Here is a 20218-nt window from a genome sequence, read left to right as displayed (position 1 = left end):
GAGGGGGCTGGATGAGACTATCAGGAGGTGAATGGATGAGAATATCAGGAAGTGGCTGGAAGAGACTATCAGGAGGGGCTGGAAGAGTATATCAGGAGGTAACTGGATGAGAATTTCAGGAAAGGCTGGATGAAACTATCAGGAGGTGAATGGATGAGAATATCAGGAAGTGGCTGGAAGAGAATATCAGGAGGGGGCTGGATGAGACTATCGGGAGAGGGCTGGAAGAGACTATCAGGAAGGGCTGGAAGAGTATATCAGGAGGTAACTCCTAACTGGATAAGAATTTCAGGAGGGGCTGGATGAAACTATCAGGAGGTGGATGGAGAATATCAGGAAGTGGCTGGAAGAGAATATCAGGAAGTGACTGGAAGAGAATATGGGTTTGGGTAGAAATGAATATCAAGAGGTGGCTGTAAGAGAATGCCAGGGTGCTGTAGGAGAATATCAGGAGGTGGCTATAGATGTATATCAAAAGGGGCAAGCAGACGACATCAGGAGGTGCCAGGATGGTAATATCAGGAGGTTAATATCAGGAGGTAGAAGGAGATTATCAGGAGGTGGCAGGAGCTATCAGCTGTTGCAATGCTGCTTCCTTCCCCACTGTGAGAAGCCTGGAATGAGACACAGTCACAGAGGAGTCATGTTTGTTGTTACAAACTTTTATTAAAACAAATGGAGTTGGAAAATACCCCACTATCTCTAATCTAGGAGTAATTTCCCAGCTCAACCAAAACTAATGGGTCTGTCCGGTGTCAGGATGACCAACAGAAAGTATGTCATGTGTCCATAATCATATTCTGGCCCTCACACTCGAACTAAACTCTAAAGTGTAAAGGATATTTGCTCTTGCTTTTCGAAAGTGTCCAAATGTTCAAGTTCAACACAAAAGTTCAAAAAGGTTTCCAATGAACAATGTTCAAAGTTCCAGAGAATAACTTCCTTCCCCAGATTCCTTGCTCCAATACTATAAGTTCAAAAAGAATAATAAGGCTCCAAAGGATTACTCTCCCCCTGTGGTATCTTTGCTTTTCTTGGGGAACAGTTCCCTTCCCCAGGCTTTCTCTTCACCTTTTTAACACGTTACAAATCCTGAGGGTATGTGTCTACCTAAGGACTTTCTTTTCCTTTCACAACAGCTGATCATCTCAAGGGCATGACCCTTCTTGAGATTCTTTATTACTTATTTCTCTATTGATCTTCACCTGGTATATTCTTTTGCCAGGCCTTGTTACAAAAAACACTTAATTTTACTTTCACCTGGTGCACCTTCCCACCGGGACTTTATTATACAAATACTTAGCTTCACTTGGTATACATTCCTGACAGGACTTTATCACACAAATTACTTTCTCTTTAAGGTTGGGTTTCACTAGCCCATCCATGACTTGTTTACAAATCCCTTGTATTACTTTAGCAGCTTTGCTTTTGGCTTCTCCTTGCGTTTTCAAGAAGTTATTAACTCTATTAGTTCATCTGGTAACCCACTAGCATTCTTTGGGTTCACCGCCAGCTTCTGGCCTCCCACTTGCTTTGGTTCGCTTTCGGCCACGGTATCTCTAAGGAGCAGCACCTATTCGCTGGCAACCCAGTAACCCTCTTATTCACCCAAAGCTTACTGGTTGCCTCTAGCGTTTCCTTGCTCCCACCTGCGTCCGCGTAATGGCTTCATGTGTGTTTGGTTAAACGCTGTACCCTTGCCTTCTCTATCTTTGTGGTGCAGGGTTCCCACTGCTCTTTCTCTCTCACTGGTGAGCCACCTGCACCCAGGCTAATCCTCTCCTCGCTCGGATTCACCACCTGCCGTGGCGTGCACTCTCCTAGCTTGTTACTCAGCGTTATTGCCAGAATTGCATGTAAATATGTCCCATCTAAAGAGCTTTAGATTAAAGCGCTTTACAAAAAAGAAATTATTATTGCGGATCACGCTGCCGTTCAGCATTTGCAGCTCTCTTTCTCCATGTCAGATGTAGCCGGGCCTTATTTGAACTTTCCGGTTTCTTTATTCATCTTCCAACAACTAGACTGCTGCGTCGGTCTTCCGGGTCTCATAATCTTCATTACTCTGTGATTCTTCTTCGTTTCAGTGGTCATGTGAACATTTCCCAAATGGTCTTGAGGGTGTGGATACCAAACTTTGTTGGAAGTAATCCTCACTACTACCAGCTTTTTCCTTGTTCCAGTTGTCCATACACTATGTCTCATGGTGTTTGGGGAGTAACAAAAGTATATTTACATAAAGCTTGTGGAGGAGTGTAACAATATGCCATTATGGCATGGGGTATCGACGAAACAGCCCTGGAAGGGAAGGTGGGGCATGCAACTTTCCCCAATGATGTTCTCCCCAAGTCATCTCCCGCAAGGTGGCTCTCCCTCATATAGCTGCGCCCATGATCAGGTAGCGTCGGCCGTCGCCTGGCCACACAGGAGGAGGCTATCTCAGGGAAAAAAGTGATGACACCATTGGATTCATCACACCTACCTCATCCAAAACTTCACCCTGGGCCTAAGGGGAAAGCAAATCACTTCTATAAATTGTATCTACCCAGAAAGGTGGCTAAAATAATCTGTCCGAGAGACAATGTGTCATTCTGATCTTTCTTCTTGCCCTGAGAGTTCTACAGCTTAGAATATTTTCCCAGGACAATCAAGGGATTCTGAAAAGGGTATTTGCCCTAATGCCACAGAATCCTCTACTGATTGCACAGGTATGGTCCCCATACCGACAAAAGGTTCAACCTTTTGGGTTTTACATTTAGAATCCAAATATGTGTAGACTATTGGCTCCTAAAAAGGTCTTGTACAATTGTACACTGCATTCCATTATGTAAACCTCCATAGAAGAGACTTATCTGAAGTGGAAGAGGAGAGCCCTGGAAAAAAGGCCTGAAGCCGCAGGTTTCTTGGGAGGTAGTAAATCCAAGGATTGCATCTGACATTACCAAATGAAAACTGATCTGAAGAGTGAAAAGGAATCACATCGTATACATCTGAAATAGAAAGAACATTGTCAACCTTGGCCACCTTAGGGGGAGGGAGTGTTAACTTGTGTGTCTGTAGGTACCACAGGAGGAACATGGATAGAAAGCCCCAATGGAGGTCAACCCTTATCTGAAGGTTTACTGGCTAAAACCTCCAAAACCTTGTCTGACATGACTGACTACAAGACCACAGAAGTTATAGAATCAATCAGTTCTACTGGGACCTCCCTTGTAAAGGCCATATTAGAAGTAAAGCATTAACCATATTTTGGTACACGTTCAATATAAGGCCCTTGGCACCTGGCCATTTTTTAGAAAAATTAGTAACGAGGGCTAAGAAGCTGAAGGAAAATCCTGTTTCATATAATTGTGACATTGGAGAGACCTCTTCTTTTGCAGCCATTCCAAAAGATTCTTGTGGCGGTACCTTAAAATATTTGGACATTTTGAAGTTGGCAGCCTAATTATCTGAGATCTGAACTGGTTCTGAACTATGCACCCCATGAGCTCTAGAAGAGTACCAGTGCGTGTGATTATGTTTTTTATGCTTGAAAGAATAATCAGCCAGTAACAAAGCTGGTGCAGAGTGAGGTCTAGGATCTTTACACTTATGAGTATGTTTCCTGTTTATGGTTTGCTGGTACCAAAATATTGGTTTAGGTACCACCGGTTCTGAATTTGTGGTACCTTGAACCCTTTTGGAAGATTGACGTAACCTATGGAAGAAGGGGGCTGAACTTTACCTTGTTGGAGCAATTGCAGTCGTTGGAGTTTGGGATGGAGCTGAGACAGGAACACTCCCTTCCTGTATCTTCTGATCCTTGTCAGACATGAAAAGGTCATTTGATATCGAAGGGCAAGTATTGCGACCAGATACTTTCCCACTGAGAGGTACTCGGTACGGGTGGAATGTCCCTTGGGTCTATCTGAGGTGGCAACCTTAAATCTGTTACCGAAAAGGTGATGCCGAATCAGAGACCACTCCCATTCCTTAGTCCATCTTACCGCTAGGATGCAAAGTCATCCATCCCTCCGCTAAGTCATGAGACAGCTTAAGCAGGCGGCATGAGAGTCGGCCACTGAGAAATGTTTCACGCATCCTATGCATTACTTGATACCTTGACCCGTGAAGTTCTTTTTGAGTTTGAGTGAAGGAAGAAAGGGGCAACAGAAGACTGTTTGAGCGAAAGTGGAATTAGGTTGAAGTTCTGTCCAAGTCCCACGATTATTTCGCTGTTTCTGTACGGTAATTGGTGACAAGCTAGGATTAAACTCCTTTAACAGTTTGGCCTGGTGTTTTGATCAATATTAACCATGTGATACAGACTGTACTTTACACAGTGAAGTTCTCTCTGATACACACACTGAGGAAGCTTCACACAAAACAAAAAAATCACACAAGTGAGGGAAGCATTCAGTTCCATAAAACACATATGCGCACCAACCATTCTGACTACCTTTGTGAATCAAGCTGCTCAATTGAGCAAATCTGTAAATAAAACAGGGCATTTCCCCGCAAAGAAGGGCACAGTCAAATACACAAACAGAATGTAATTGTATGTGCACGGAAAAGCCACACACACTTGTGCATTGTTTGGTAAGGCTGAACAGAGATGCCCAATGCAGAGAAGTACAAATTACTTACCCCTGGTAATGTTCCTCCCACGTATTCCTAACCTTTGATATATTCTTAGGTCTGCTTTCACAGTATCGTGGCGCTGTGTGCTGCTGAATCGTGGCCCTCAACAGCCTCTGTCCTGTCCTCGGCTGTGACATAGACACTGGTATAAGTAAAGGAACTGCTCTTCACCCAACAATAGAACGGATATATGTCTTAACAGTGGCATCCAAACTGTGCCTTGGTCACGTTACGACTCACTGTACCTTACCTTGGACCATTCTGTAACAAGGTCCATTGTACCATTCACTGTAATGTTTTTTATATTCTGTTTGTGCAACAATATGTAACCACTGTTGATCTGAAAGATTTTTTTAGCGCCCAGTTACCCAAGGGTTTGGGTGCGCTTTACAAATAAACAAACTAAACTAAACGTGCGCTGCGCCGGTTTACTCAGTTCTGGTTTTTTCCTCCCTATCCTCAGCCGTCTTGAAGGTATAACCCAGATGTTGAAAGAGAGGAAGGTGTAAAATGCAGACATTCTCACCAAGATAAAGGGGTAGAATGGGAGAGCGATGAGTAACACGTGGGAAGAACATCCAGTCAAAAGAACATCAACATGGTGTAAGTTATTTGTTCTGCAAATTGATTGTGTCCTGCCACGTATTCCCTACTTTGAAAGACTCCCAAAGCAGTATGTTGAAGGAGGTGGCAACAGAGAATGTAATGCTGATTAATGCTGTGAAGCACAGCCTTGACTCCTGACCTGACATAGAATCCAGGCAATAGTATTTGCCAAAAGCGTGCAGAGGACCAAGTTGCTGCACTGCAAATGCCCTGTAAGGGCACCCCTCTGTGAAGATCCGAAGAGATAGCCACTCCTCGAGTGTAATGCATTCTTAAATCATCGGACAGATCTTTGCCAGACCAGGTATAGCATTCTGAGATGCATCAAATTATCCAGCAAGAGATGGTTTTCTTGGTGACAGCTTGTCCCAATTTGTGACCTGAATAGTTGGTCATCTTGCCTGATTTTGGACATTCTAGAAATATAGAAGCTTAAGGCCCTCTTAGGGTCCAAGCAATGCAATTTCTCCGCCTTCGAGGGATGAGGAGGTGGATGTCAGGTCCAGTCTTGAATCTTCTTGCAGGAGTGATGCTGGCCCACCAGACCCCCTTGATGTGCCTGCTCAATAGTCTTTTAAAATAAAACTACCAAACTGGTAAACCCAAGGGGAAAGGGGAATGGAGGAGAAAATAACAACTGCAGATCTTCACTGGTTCTCAAGACACGACACAGGCTCCCAGAATAATTAGACTCAGTAGATGGTTTACTCTCTCAGGAACTGGATTGATGAAGTTTCATCAGTATGATGTATCTGTGAAATCTAAGCACAAGAATACACAGATTGCCTTTCGTCTCATCGCTACCTTCCTACCTCAAAGATACAAAGGACTTTTTATCAAGAGTCAACAATATACCCTGGGAATCCAACTTCATGATGGCAACAATGGACGTGGTGTCTTTATACACGTCAATCAGCCATGATTTTGGCAAAAAAGCATGCGAGAGATATTTGAACACCAGATCTCTCAATTATCTAGAACACACACAAATGATCATAGCTATGATCGACCTCTGTCTTACAAACAACATCTTTGTCTTCAATGAAGAATATTTCAGGCAAATACAGGGCACGGCTATGGGCACAACTTTTGCCCCATCCTATGCCAACTTGACTATGGGTGCCTGGGAAGCTGAGGAAATATGGACAGAACAGAATCATGAACTAACCGAAAATGTGGTTATCTGGCTGCGATATATAGATGACCTATTTGTAATCTGGAAAGGGACTGAGAATTCCTGGTGTGATTTTGTGAAATTATTGAATCAAAATGATAACAATCTCAGATTTACAGAAACCCACAGTTATTCATTTATAACCTTCTTGGATGTTAATTTAAGAATAGTGGAACAAAATCTAACGTGTGAATTACACAGAAAACCCACGGGATCCAACACGCCACTACATGCCAAGAGTGGGCATCCAAAGAGTTTAATCTGGAGTATACCGTATGGAGAGTTCGTAAGAATAAGAAGAAACAGCACAACTCTCAAAACATATGATGTAGAAAGTAAAATCACGGCGAGAGGTTTTCAACAACAATGTTACCCCAAAAGAGCATATTTAAAAGCCAGAAGTCATGACAGACTTAAACTCTTGACTGACAAAGAAGAAGAAACAACGAATAAACAAAATGAGGAAGTGCGTTTTATACTAACGTATGACAGCCAAACAACAGAGGTCAAACGCGTGTTACAGAAACATTGGAAAGTTTTAACCATCGATAAGGATATCGGGGGTTTGCTTAAGAAACATCCAGATATCAGTTACAGAAGAAACATTTCAATTAAAGATAAATTGGTCCACAGTTTTATGGGTAAAGAGGAAGCCAAAGATGCAAGTGCCTGGTTGAGTAATCGGAAGAAAGGTTTTTATAAATGCACAAGATGCAATGTATGCAAATTTGCTAAGAATTGTGCTACCTTTGAGCATCCAGTAACAAGATCAACCGAATACATTAACGAAAAAATTACTTGTGACACTGAATATGTAGTTTACGTCTTACTGTGCGAATGCAAAAAGTGGTATGTTGGAAGTACTAAATGCAAACTGAAAATAAGGGTCCAACAACATGTTAGAGCCATACAAAACAAAGATGCGAACTATCCGATGACAAAACATTTTACTGAATGCCATGAAAGCAATATGAACAGTTTTGCTTTCTTTGGAATTTGTGCAATTGAGAATGGCCCAAGAGGGGGTGATCGCGAAAGAAGGCTCAGACAACAAGAAACCCGCTGCATTTTAGACTTCGAAACTAAACAGCCAAAAGGGCACAATATAGATGAAGAACTGTACACTTTTTTAGGGCACTAATCCTAGCATCGTTTTCTTTTATATATATAAAAAAACCTGGCACCTCTTACCCATAAGGATTGATTTATGCAAATTAGTGATTTCATTAATTGGGTTTAAATAGGTGTAAATCCATACATTGTTGCGTATTTTAAATTGCACTTTTATTGTATGTTGTTAATTGGGTTTATAGGCACTCCTTTTTAGAATTCACCACTTAGGTGTAGTCTTATTTATTGACTTTTGTATTTTTAAACAAACATAGCCACAGACTGTTGACAATGATGAGTAAATGGGAGTTGCAACTTAGTCCAAAAAATTGAAATATATCTTCACATTCAATAGAAGCTTTAGCACTAAGCACTTTATGAAAATTAGAGGCTGAAATACATTAAAGCACTAGGCACTTTAGCAAGCTGCTAGCACTAGTAACTTTATTATGCATTATGCACTTTATGTGTGAAGAAAAGGTATATTTTAAAGAATGGTAAAAGGTTGCCGTTAGATTCATGGTAACTTTGTTTAGCATAGTATTGTCAATGCAGGGCCTTTGTAAATATCAATGCAATGCTTTAATTGTGAGGACAATTCACATTGAGTTTAGTATTTATGTCGACATGATCACTTGATCACGATTTATGCAACTCAAATATGCAGGGACTCAAACCCCTTCAAAGATGTCCGACAGCATTGTCAACAACATTAAGTCCCATTTTCTATGTTTACTGAAGTAGAACTCCATTGTCCCATTTTTATGTCTGTAGGCACATGTTTGTATTTAAACAAATTGGTGGCAGTAAAATGGTGTTGTGAGCAAGCGGCAAGTAATGCTGCGAAACGCGTCGATTTTCTTGGGAAGAATGGAAGATGTATTTTAAACAAATAAAGAAGCCATAAATGATACGCTGGTAACCATCTACTCTTTGAAGCCTGGTACGAAGGAGAGTGCTCCTTAAATGACTGACGACAAGCCAGTTTCTTTGACAACAGATTAATATTACTCTATTCTGTATGTAGACTACTTCTATTTATATGATTATAAACTATGATCTTGTACCTGCTGCCTATGCTTGATTGCTGATAGGCATTAATAGTTTTAAGATAATCTGCTTATTTTCTTCAAATAAATATCTATTAAGTGTAATTCAATATTCTTATATTCTTGAGAACTTTGGTTTTCCCTTGGCTTCAATGTTGCTGTAACTCAGAATTGACTTGCTTGAAGATTTAAGTTCTAATAACCTTCTGATGAAGATTTTATTTGGTCACTTGTAGTCTTTTCACTTTCTTTTCTTTGCAGATAAAACAAAATATGGAAGAATATTTGTTCAAATAAAAGTTCATAAGTCACTAAAATACAAAAGCTCTTCTGATAGAATTACTTTCAGCTTTCTTACTTATTTGTACTCCTTTGAAGGAAAAAATGTATCTGCATATATATTTAGTTCAATTCTGTAGGCTTCCGATGCTCCGAAGGAATTTGATGACTCGACGCTATGCAAACAAAATAACAGCTGATCTGAAGAACACGACGTTATGCGCAATCAGGACGGAGTTGAAAACTGAGACACGAAGCAAAAATAGAACCGCGCTCTCAGGAAGTTACTGGCTACACGTTACGACGCTCAGCCGCTCCACACTAGGAAACGAATACACAGAAAATGCCGGAACTCCGACACAACACCACTATAAAAAGCTAGTACGCCAAACCAGGAAGTGAAGAACACTAAAATCGGGACGTACGCAACTTACGCAAACGGGTCCATTACTCGAAATGAACTCAAACGTTAAAACGAATATGAAAGAGACGCGCATGCAATCTAATAAATACTACTCAATAGAAGTTAGAATTACACGCGTATGATATCCAAAAGTTAATTAAACTACTACAATAATAAATATTGCGCTCTAAATAATCCTATCTTAAATACACGATACAAAACAAACACTTTACTATAATTTTCTGCACACGCAGCTGCGAGAGAAAAAATAAACGCACATTTGTTTTCTTTCATAAGTTACGCACGCAGTAGAGTACAAGTAATAGTTCATTTAAAAAAATGCAGATAAGTACAGTTTCTTAGTTCTTAGAAAAAAAACTTCTCCTTGAGTTAAGCCAAAGGTATGAACATTTCACTTTAAAAACTTAGCTTGCTTCATCTGTAAATTGTTCTTGAATTTCATCAATGACTTCTTCTTGAAGGATTTTTCTGTAGTAATTATTCCCACTAGATATTCTTCTCAAAAAGGATTACTATAATTACTTATACTAAATATTAACAGAACTATAAAACTGCAACCTTCCTCTATGGAAACTGGAATGAAAGGCAGTTTAGAATTCTGGCCAATGTTCCAAACTACCTCACAATTCTTCTCCTCCAATCTCTGTTGCTGAACTGAACCTCCATCTTGGCTTTGTCAGTCTAGAAATACGGATACCTCTACTTTGCGACCGCAAACGCATTTTGGTGGCCGAGGGCCAACCGTCTCATGCACGATATGACAGAATATAGGTTTTCGAGTTTGCCAATGAGCAGCCATTTTGATGTAACAAGAATCGCCATTTTGTTTTCTAACCATTGCTCATTGCTTTCTGTTCCTATTGCTTCGCAGTATATTTTCTGCTTACACTGCTCGACTGTGGAACATTGTTGTCTGTATGTGAAAAGGACAAGGCCGCAGGGCCGTGAGGATAATAATAATTAATAATAATAATAATTTAGCATTTATATAGCGCTATGAACCCTCAGGTATCTGAGCGCTGCTTATTATTACCCACGGTGTGTGGTGCTCATTTATCGACCTCGGAAGGATGAAAGGCTGAGTTTGGCCCCGCCGGGATTCGAACCTGCATCAGCAGGCTCTGCACAGATGTCAAAGCGAGCGATAACAGGAGTTCGCTGAAACACAAACGTAGGCAGCGCCAGGAAGAATGCCCGGCTCCCTCCCGAATGTAGCCTTGAAGCAGAGCTGCAGGGCATTTAAACATTTCACAGCTGCCAGCCAGTCTCGTTATATGGTAGAATATGTTAGAATAATACCGCTAAAGGCTTGAATTATGCTTTTCTTACGGCCCTTCCTTTGCTGAGCCCGCTAGAGCATGTCGGCTCCCAGGACGCGAATAACACCTGATAGATAGCAAGGTCCGGAATGCAACTGCCCCCCGTATGTAGTTAGTTTCCAAGAACAGAAGCGCTGTGTTTTATTCAATAACCGAACGATGCCTTCGCACTCACAAATTGCAAATTGTTACTAGAATAGATGTTTGAAGGTGTCATAGTGGTCGGAGATGTCCATCATCACACCAAGTTCAAAGAAACCCAATAAAGGGGGGTGTTAAACATGTCATAGCTGATTGTTTGATATGCATTTTGTATATATGTGACTGATGTACGTAATTCGCTCTCTTGCATCCCTCGAGGTCTAGAGATACATGTCGCGGGGCGTGAGACCGAGTTGCCCAACTGAGACTTTTGCTTTGCAATAAAACCCTAGCTTTGGGAATACAACCTCGTGTCTGGCGTCTCTATCGTGTGTGGTGACCCGCGTTGTTTCCATAGACGTCAGGGTCCCCTAGGGGCCCCTTTCAAGATGGTGCCCGAATAGGGACCCTCCCCCACTTGTTCCTTCGCGTAACGTTGTAATTGAGAAAGGCAGAGAATGGCAAGGACGGGACGATCGAGCCGGGATCAAGAGGTGTTCGGGGCGCCCTGTAAAAGTGATGAGAGACTCCTTTGCAGATCTGCACATATCTGATCCCTGATCAACGTGCCTGGCTAGAGAACAAGGAGGCGAGGGTCCCGAAACGAGGCGGAAGCCAAGAAACGCAGACATGACGTCCTTTGGTGCCTCAGTATACAGACAACTTGATTTATCAGGTGATTAAAAAAAAAGGTGATTCAGGTCATTCCCCGATTCAAAGCATCCTGATATTGGTTGACTTTGCAAAATCAAACACCCTAGGTAAGGTTGATTAACCAGGGGGAAGGTTGAAACATGCCTGGGGTATTGTCCACCCTAGCAGGGTTTTTCCGCTGTGGTAGACAATCTTTGGAAGATGGCCAAATTGTACCACCTGGGGGAACGCCGGGTTATGAGATGTATGTGAAGTATGGAGTGGGTGCGATAATATTCTGTGAGACTTGGCATAGGCAAACCAGAAAGCAACAAGACCATCAGTGGCTGATTAATGGTAGTTTTGAGATGGTGAGGATAGATAACTTGGAAAGGGTGTTGATAAGAAAGAAAGCGCGTCCTACAGCATTTGAGACTATTAAAGACTGGTGAAAGGAAGCAATGCTCCGATTTAAAAGCAGAGCAAAGCATGCGCGCAGGCATAAATCAAAAGGTGAGGTAGCGGAAGAAAAAGAAGAGGAGGAGTGGACTGAGAGTCTAAGAAGGGCAGGCAGGCGTGACCAGTTAAATATAGAAAAGATATACCCACAACGAGAATTACACATAGCAGATGAATTGATAGAAAATATATTGACCCATACAAAACAAGGCCCAAGATCAGAAGTAAGACCAGACACGTCAGTAGCTATTACCCAGACCCCGCCCGTAGCCCAAGCTCCCCCTCCAGTAGCTCAAGCCCTCCCACAGCCACAGACCGCGCACGTAACACTTCCTATTAGCCAACCAGGCCCACAACAGACACTCCCTGTTCCCATTGTCCCATCCGCACCTCTCGCCTTAGACACAGGCTCGGTACCGTCCGTTCCTCCCGGGGTTGAAGTTGAAACCGCGGGGGCAAGAGGCGGGACTGACCAAAGGGGGTGCACAAGGGTAACCCGCAGCGCAATCAGCAGAGAAAGGAAGGTGGAATTGCAGCAACAGGCAGAGATGTACATAGACGGGAATGATGGGACGGCAACATTGGCTTCGATATATGACTTCCGTAGAAGCAACGAAAAACAGGTAGTGTTGGAATGCATGGGTGAATATTTGGTGGAGAAATGGAAACAGCTAATTGGGAAATTACCACCGCAGCGATTGTTAGATTTGAATGCATTAGCACGCTGTAGGGAGAGGGATGAAGAAGTGAGAGAACATGTGTATAGACTTTTGAGCTTAGAGATGAATTAGATAATGATTATGTCAAAACATTAACTGCACCTGTCAAAGTGTTTACTACACCTGCGTACAGGAGTAGGGAAGTCAGGAGACCTGGGAAGGGGGAAAAGGGGTTGCATAATAAACCGCAGCAGTTACCATCGCCGGGGCAGAAGGAGATGGTGAACGAATTATCGTTGCTAAAACAGGTGGGGGCAGACTTGAAGGAATATCTAATTAGAACACAGGTACTATTGCAGCAAGTAACAGGACATAATATAGGGCGAGGGAACGCACAAGGAAGGAGTAGTTCGAATATGCATGGGGAACAGTGGGGCAGAATCAGTGTGTATATTGTAAAGAGGAAGGACAATGGCGAGCGCAATGCCCGCATCTACAGAATAGAAATGGGTCTGGTCAGAGGAGACAGCATAGAGGACACCCAGGAGCGAATGGACCAAATAGGAATAGTATGCAGCAGCATCATAATAACAGAGGTAGTCAAAACCAAGGCCAAAACCAAAATGCCCCAAACCAGAGTCAGGGACAGCAAAATCAACAATATGGAAATCAGAGTGGGGGAAATAGAGGGAAGAGTGGAAATGTTTTCGATACACAGCCAAACACGTATTACAGTAATAGTAATGATTACACATCGGACGATGTGTTATTTCCCCAATAGGACAGCCTAGGACAGGGGTTGGAACCAGTGTCTATTCCCGTGAATCAGAGAGGACCCTACGTAGAAATGAGAGTCGGGAATCAGGAGCACCGCTTTCTTGTAGATACAGGAGCACAGAAGTGTTCAATAGACCATCACTTGGTTCCGAATATACCACTGTCAGGGCAAAAGAATATTTCCGTAGGGTTCGCAGGTACACCAGTCATAAACCCAGTGTCCAAACCAGTCCCAGTTACCATAGGACCATTTACCGAACATTGTCCTTTCCTTCTAACAGAAAATTGTGGAGAAAATGTTTTGGGATTAAATTTGTTGAAAAAACTAGGTTCTGTTATACATTGCACGGCAGACGGAGTGTTTCTAACGATATGGCCACATGATGCCCCTGTGTCAGAATTCATGTCTGAAGCGTTACCAGGGGAACTAAGTAAAGTACCAACCTGTATATGGGCAATGCATGACAACGATGTCGGATGTTTAAAGATAGAGCCAGTAAAGATTATTTTGAAAGAAGGTGTTACCCTACCGCGAATACCCCAATACACAATTTCGGTTGAAGGTGAGAAAGGATTGAAGAGTATTGTTACCGATTTGGTGAAATTAGGGGTAATAGAGGAAATCACAGGCAGTACATGCAACAGCCTGATTCTTCTAGTTTATAAAAAAGGAGGTAATGCGGTACCATACCGTTTCATAATTGATCTACGCGCATTGAATAAGGTAGTAGATCCGCAATTTCCTCTAGTGCCAGACGTCACTACAATATTGACAATGATACCTGTTTCAGCATAATATTTTAGTGTAATAGATTTGAAAAACGCATTCTTTAGTATTCCAGTGGACAAGTCAAGTAGATATTTGTTCGTGTTCACATTAGGAGGACTATCATTTACATTTACGAGGATTCCGCAAGGTTATACGGAAAGTCCAAGTATTTACAGTAGAGCATTAAAAGAACAGCTAGACATGCTGGAATTACCCGTGGGTTGTGTACTTTTGCAATACATAGACGATTTATTGCTAGCTGCAGACACAGAGGAGATTTGTAAAGAAAGCACTGTATTACTACTGTCACACCTAGCGGCACATGGCCATAAAGCTAGTTTGAAGAAATATCAGTATAATCGAAAGGAGGTGGCTTATTTGGGCTACCTACTTTCAAAAGGAGGGAGAAGATTAACGCCAGAACGCATAGAAAGTATTTCTTGTATGCCTATTCAAAAGACACAACAAGGAGTCAGAGCCATAATAGGCATGGCTTCATATTGCCGACAATGGATTGGTAATTTTGCGTTAATTGTGAAACCATTAGTGAATTTAACTAGAAAAGATGCGGTTATGCCTTTGCAGTGGGATGAGGAATGTCAGAGAGCATTTGATGGATTGAAAACTGCATTATGCTCGGCTCCAGTTTTGGGTACGCCGAACTATGAGAACATTTTTAGACTATTTGTTTGTGAAAGTGTAGGATGTACATTGGCGGTTTTGACACAGGAACAAGGTGGAAGAAATAGGCCGTGCGGCTATTTTTCTTCTGCGCTGGACCCTGTAGCGCGCGCACTACTACGATGTTTGCGATCTGTCGCGGCGGCTGCTGCGTCAGTGAAACAAACGGAAGGGATGGTATTGGGGCACACTTTAATTCTGATGGTGCCACATGCCATAGACGTTCTATTAAATAGGACACAGATGCAACACCTCACCTCTGCTAGATTGACAAAAAATGAGATTATCTTGTTCGCGCCCCATATCCAAATTATGAGGTATAGCGCTTTGAATCCTGCAGAATTAATGTCACTGACCTTAAAAGAAATTGGGAAGAATGAATCACCCCCCCACGATTGCTTAATGGTCACTGAGGAAGAAACCAAGGGAAGAGTTGATTTAAGTGATATTCCACAGAAAGAGCCGGATGGAGAGTTATTTTGTGACGGCTCATGTTTTAAATTACCAGATGGCACGACAACTGCCGCATATGCTATCACTACCCTAGAGAGTGTTGTAGAAAGTAAAAGAATCCCCTATAATTCAGTACAAGCCGCGGAAATAATAGCATTGACCAGAGCCTGCAAAATTTCTGAAAATTTGAATGTGAATATATATACTGATAGTCAGTATGCTTTTGGAGTGGTTCATAACTTTGGTCGACTCTGGGCTGAGAGAGGGTTTCTGACATCACATGGTGCCAGAATTCAACATGGCCCTTTGATTGTACGATTGCTGTCTGCACTCACGTTTCCAAAGCGCCTAGCAATAGTGAAATGCGAGGCACATAAAAAAGTAACATGCAAAATAGGAGAGGGAAACGCGTTTGCAGACAGAATTGCGAAACAAACTGCCACTGATTTGAATACCAATATTATGACGGTTCAGACAGAGGAAGTACCCTGTATGATAGAAGATGGAGTTGCGACTGTCAAAGAAATGCAGGCCGAGGCTACGGCCGATGAAATACAGGGATGGGCAGAGGGATCTTCTGAGTTGGATTTGGAGGGTTGTTGGGTGGACAAGGGAACTAGAAACTGGATGTTGCCAAATTCGTATGTGACTGCAATGATCACAATGGCCCACAGCCCTACGCACATCTGTGCCAAGAAAATGATACAGCACCTTTCTACAGTATGGCAGAATGTAAACATAAAAAAGAATGCAGAGAGGTTGGTGCAGAACTGTATCACGTGTTTACAACACAATGTAGGGAAGGGAACAGTGACTCCAACAGGCAGTTTTGGCCCGCCCTCCATGCCGTTTGAGGTAGTTCATTTTGATTTCATAGAGATGGAGAGGTGCCAAAACTTAAAATACGTCTTGGTGGTGATCTGTGCATTCAGTAAGTGGGTGGAGGCATATCCTTTGAAAGATTGCACAGCAATGAGTACGGCAAAAGTAATGTTGAAGGAGTATTTTTCCAGATTTGGCTTGCCCCGGGTCCTATGGTCTGATAGTGGACCGCATTTTGTGGGTGCAGTGGTATTACAGATATGTGCTGGTCTCCAGATTGATAAGAGATCCCATAGTTCAAGGCATCCGAGTTCTGCCGGTCTTGTGGAGAGGCACAACGGGATTCTTAAATCAAAGATTAGCAAGATTTGTGCGGGAAGCAAGTTGAGTTGGGTGGATGCATTACCAATAGCACTATTATGCATGCGTACGTCTGTACAGGCTAAAACTGGGCTCTCCCCGTATGAAATCGTAATGGGGAGGCCGGCAAATGTTTGGTGCGCACCTCAGCCAAAACGACTTAGTGAGATAGAACATCCTGTGCTTAGTACTTATTGTGGCCTTTTAATGCAGAAATTGCGTTTGATTCATCAGCAGGTGCAGGAGGCATTACCAGTGAGATACACCGGTCCGGGGCACGCGCTGGAGCCAGGAGACTGGGTGCTGCTAAACTTTGAAAGAAAGTCATCATTAGCACCCAGGTGGCGCAGGCCCCATCAAGTACTTTTGGCGACACAGACGGCAATACGGGTGGATGGAAGGAAGATGTGGATCCATGCCACCCATGCCAAAAAGATTCCAACTGCACTGAAAGTCTTGCCTGACACTGATGACCGGAAAGAGACAGCGGTCCCAGAAACGAAAGAAACTGTTGCCAGTGAGCAGCCACCTAATCTGCCAAAACGAGAAGTGAAACTCGAAACAAAGCCTGAGACGATTGCCAAAGAGGGGGAAGGGCAAAGAGTGCCCCAACATTTCCCAGCAGAATCGACATCACTGCTGACCGACGTGAAATCTGCCTTGCAGATACCAGCAAAACCAAATCGTGTACCCCTTTGGCGCCCACCAGCACTTGCCAGCACGCCAAAAAACGGATCTGCATCATTGGCGCGGCGCACACCAGCACCTGCAGTAGCGCCACAGGCTGACTTCAAGCCTGAATTTGAAAGTGCACCGGCACTGTTCACGGATCATACGATACCAGGAGCAAGGCGATACAACCTGCGGCCTCGGAAGACAAAGTGATCCGCAGTCTTTTTTGGTGTTTATGTCAACCTCTGGTTCAGCTCATGGACGGAGAAGGAACCAGAGGTGTAGAGGAGAGAAGCGTGAGAATTGTGCAAATCGGACAATTCAAGACTCGCGGCTCCTCGGTGTGATCATAAAAAGTACATGTGTCCGGAACCAGAGCAGACAAGCTGGGCGCACATGGTACTATGGCAAGTGAGATAACTGATTAACAGTACATGTGTCCGGAACCAGAGCGGACAAGCTGGGCGTACATGATACTGACTCGATAACTGATCAAAGGTCCTCTGAGCAGTATAAGAAGGGACAAGTGATCTCGCCTAAAAACTAATAATCGAATCCAGGCTAAAAAGGACAGAAAAAACTGAACTGTGACAATTTCATTGAACTTATTAACATCAGAGCAAGTGCGACGAAGAAAGATATCCACAACGAGCTGTGATAAAAAAAAAGAAGGACGACGAGAAACATGCCGGGACCGGTTCCAGCCTCCTCCTGCACCACCACCGCTGAGAATGAGTCAGTTATAAAGACTGTACGTTTAAGAAAAACGCATGGTAAAACAAATTGTATGCTGGCACTAACGATAATAATGTGCTTTATGAGCGTGGTAGCACCAATATCGACAGCCCTAATATTATGGTGGGTAGAAACAATACACCCATTAGAAATGTTTTTACCAATAATTAATATATCCACTACTGAAAGCCCGGTTCAGGTGATCACTTATACACTACCCCCAATGGAAGAAAAACACAGGGAAGGTTTTGGAAATAACACCTTACTGCTGATAATGAACATGACACATGCAATCCTGAAGAAAGCAAACTGCTGGGTATGTGCCCATTTACCACAGCATTCCGGAAAAGGAATAGGGTGGTATATGCAGCCATTACCATTAAGTTCTGCATGTAGTGCATCTTTAGGTGCAATGTTCTATGGGAAATGGAATGAGAGTAATACGGGTCAATTGGACAGAACCAACATGAATGAGTTTGAGGAGATAATAATGAAGCCTGTGGGTTGTTCCATTTTCCATAAAGCACAAGTAATAGCCCCAGAGGCCACGAGGAAATGTACACGGAAGATAACACGACAAAATAGACGAGATAGAGTGTCCCCACCAGAAAAAACATCTGTAATGACGTTTCGTGTAAGAACAGAAGGGGACAAAGATGCAATTCCCCCATCTTACACAGTGAATTATAGCCCAAGAACTGTCCCTTTTTGTCTTAAAAAGGAAAGCTCTTTTTCAGTCGGAACATATACTGGTTGTATGAATACAGTGGTACTAAAATGGGAAATAGAACCAGTATACGTAGGTGATCCAGTTTATTTTATATGTGGAGAGAAAGCATACCCTTGGTTGCCCAAAAACTGGGGAGGTACATGTTACCTAGGGCTACTGTTCCCAGGAGTATTCCTCTTAGAAACAGCAGCCATGGCCAGATTATCCAAAACTAGAGTCAAAAGGACTGATGAAGGTGTTTTAATAGCAACTGATGTAGCGAAATCATTCATTCCATTCTTAGGGCAGATAGTGAACTCCTATAATATAAGGCAACTGTCCAGAATCCTAAAGAATACAATAAACACAACAACAGATATATTATTCAACATGACGTTGGAAGAAAGAGGAATCAGGTTAATAACACTGCAAAATAGAATGGCTCTCGATGTAATCCTGGGTGATCGTGGGGGAATTTGCAAAATAGTGGGATCAGCATGTTGCGTTTATGTCGATGACTATTCCCCCACGATCTTTGAAGCAATAAAGAAAATGCTCGTCCTAAGTTCTGAGCTCCCCATTGGAGAAGGGAGCTGGGGAATAGGATCTTGGTTTTGGGGAATACTACGATCTTGGGGATGGAAGTTGATCTCAATATTAGTAGTGGTGTTTGGAATATTCCTAACTTGCTGTTGTTGTATACATTGTTTACCCATAGTTTGCGCTGAGGTAACTGAGGGATGTACGGAAGGATGTATGCAAATGATAACAAAGAAAAAACAACCTCATGATCGAACTAGCCCAGACCCAAATGAGATGAAAGCAGCAAAAGAGTTGATGAAGACAATGATGTCCACGATAGCATGCAAGACTACTTCAGATTCATCATCACTAGAGGAGGTTTCAATAAATAGATGAGACGTTTGGCATACGGCCAGAGGAGGGTTTGTCAGTCTAGAAATACGGATACCTCTACTTTGAGACCACAAATGCATTTTGGTGGCCGAGGGCCAACCGTCTCATGCACGATATGAAAGAATATAGGTTTTCGAGTTTGCCAATGAGCGGCCATTTTGATGTAACAAGAATCGCCATTTTGTTTTCTAACCATTGCTCATTGCTTTCTGTTCCTATTGCTTCGCAGTATATTTTCCGCTTACACTGCTCAACTGTGGAACATTGTTGTCTGTATGTGAAAAGGACAAGGCCGCAGGGACGTGAGGATAACAAGAGTTCGCTGAAGCACAAACGTAGGCAGTGCCAGGAACAATGCCCGGCTCCCTCCCGAATGTAGCCTTGAAGCAGAGCTGCAGGGCATTTAATCATTTCACAGCTGCCAGCCAGTCTCGTTATATGGTAGAATATGTTAGAATAATACAGCTAAAGGCTTGAATTATGCTTTTCTTACGGCCCTTCCTTTGCTGAGCCCGCTAGAGCATGTCGGCTCCCAGGACGCGAATAACACCTGATAGATAGCAAGGTCCGGAATGCAACTCCCCCCCGTATGTAGTTCGCTTCCAAGAACAGAAGCGCCGTGTTTTATAAATAACCGAAAGATGCCTTTGCACTCACAAATTGCAAATTGTTACTAGAATAAATGTTTGAAGGTTTCATAGTGGTCGGAGATGTCCATCATCACACCAAGTTCAAAGAAACCCAATAAAGGGGGGTGTTAAACATGTCATAGCTGATTGTTTGATATGCATTTTGTATATATGTAACTGATGTACGTAATTCGCTCTCTTGCGTCCCTCGAGGTCTAGAGAT

General features: G+C 42.7%; 1 protein-coding gene across 13 annotated transcripts in view; it reads right to left on the bottom strand.

Annotated features, from left to right (window-relative positions):
- MYBPC1 (myosin binding protein C1) overlaps positions 1 to 20218 on the bottom strand; it is a 1087780-nt gene that overhangs the window by 678336 nt on the left and 389226 nt on the right. The window lies entirely within an intron of this gene.

This window comes from Ambystoma mexicanum, chromosome 12 (genome assembly GCF_040938575.1).
Source record: "Ambystoma mexicanum isolate Mex_15411 chromosome 12, UKY_AmexF1_1, whole genome shotgun sequence".
In the NCBI taxonomy this organism is placed as follows: Eukaryota; Metazoa; Chordata; class Amphibia; order Caudata; family Ambystomatidae; genus Ambystoma; species Ambystoma mexicanum.
The sequence above is the reverse complement of the archived record's forward strand: the minus strand, read 5'-3'. Positions and strand labels throughout refer to the sequence as shown.